Here is a 1,519-nt window from a genome sequence, read left to right on the forward strand (position 1 = left end):
ATATATATGCAGCAACATAAAATGTTGATATAGTTGATTAAACAATAGACACGCAACAGTGTAGCCAATGGTTTACTTTATCTCCATACACACCACTTGCCTGCTTAATGGCTGGTGATAATTTCCCATTTTTCATATTAGAACTAATCTCTGGTTTTAAGTTAAGGCTTCCTTAGCTGTCTGCGTTATGCCACTGTTGTAGTCAAAAGGTAATTGATTGGCTTCAAATTGAAATATTTGATAATTACTCTGTAGCCACCAAGTTCTGTGAAAGATTCATTGTAAAAAGTTCTGTTAAACATTTGAGTCCTGTGAATTTTTAATCCGGCCCTGCGTGGTGTGTTAATGTAATGTTAGCATTGCAGTGTTTCTTCTAGATTTTTATCGGCTAATGTTAGCTACCTACTTGTACTTGAAACCATCCAGACGGTTTCGTACGTACCTGAAACTGGTGACTTAACGGCCCCACTCTTTTTACACATAATTTAACAACAAAATGCTGAGTAAACTATACTAGCTACATAGCTAGTAGCCCACTGTAAGGTTGAGGAAGGCCTTTTATAATATTTACACTACTTTATTCCAGTAGATACATGTATTTGTCTTGACAGTGAAATCCTTTTTTCTTTCTTATTACCGGTAGTATAGGCTATTTCTCAGGCAGGGGCCTGTGCACTGTCAGAATCTTCTGGGTGAAAATGAAATTTCACCCAGACATTTTGTTGATTTTGATGTTGATCAAGAATGTGTCCCAAAACCAAGGCCTGTAAAAACAATCTGCTCAAATCCTTTGTCTTCATATTTTCAGCCCTTGAAATCACTTTAGTTTTACAGCCTGAAAGTCACATTATCTGGGAAGCAATGACAGGACATTAATATAAGTATAAGTATAAACTATTATTCAGGTTAAAGATAAAGAGACAGGCAGCCCAAACTTTGTAGGGTGGACAACATACATGTTAATTTGACTTAACCATTACAAGTTTGTACAGATTTGGAAAACAAAAGTAAACATACCAACTTTAAGGTTAGAGAGAGAGACAGGTTAGACTGCATAAACTCTGATCAAAATCTAAGGGTGCAGTTGTTTTCCTGGATTTAGCCTTAATCTGGTTTAAATCCTCCCACTTACATTGACTCAGACAGGTTAGAGAGAGAGACAGGTTAGATAGCAAGAAAAGTCAACTTAGACAGCGATACATTTGGAAATAAAACTTGTTTTGCTTAAATAACTGTTCCTTTTACTATTGCGAAACACAGTTTTGTCTGTTTATAGCATTAGGTCTTTGACAAAAACACTAATCATTTTGACTATGTATTGGTATGTAATTTACGGTGGTGTAAGGTCCTGGAAAAAGATTACAAATAGACCTTGAAAGTGCATGAAAAGTGCTTGAATTTGTAATTATATCCCTGTAAATATCCAAATGTTATTCTTAGGCTAACTGTCTGTAAGTTAAGCTAACACATGTGTTTCCCCCCCATAGGAAGTGAGCCAAGATTCTGATAGCGACACCGA

At 35.9% G+C, this 1,519-nt stretch overlaps 1 protein-coding gene and 1 long non-coding RNA gene across 2 annotated transcripts in view; one reads left to right on the plus strand and one right to left on the minus strand.

The window, feature by feature from the left end:
- LOC116669988 (uncharacterized) overlaps positions 1–1,519 on the minus strand; it is a 13,773-nt gene that overhangs the window by 2,075 nt on the left and 10,179 nt on the right. The gene's annotated exons all lie outside the window — the stretch shown is intronic.
- Positions 1,420–1,519, plus strand: part of LOC116669985 (uncharacterized) — a gene marked incomplete at its 3' end in the record, with an annotated part of 4,785 nt that continues 4,685 nt past the window's right edge. Inside the window, 1 exon segment of the mRNA XM_032500156.1 lies at positions 1,420–1,519.

This window comes from Etheostoma spectabile, chromosome 20 (assembly GCF_008692095.1).
Source record: "Etheostoma spectabile isolate EspeVRDwgs_2016 chromosome 20, UIUC_Espe_1.0, whole genome shotgun sequence".
Classification (NCBI taxonomy): Eukaryota; Metazoa; Chordata; class Actinopteri; order Perciformes; family Percidae; genus Etheostoma; species Etheostoma spectabile.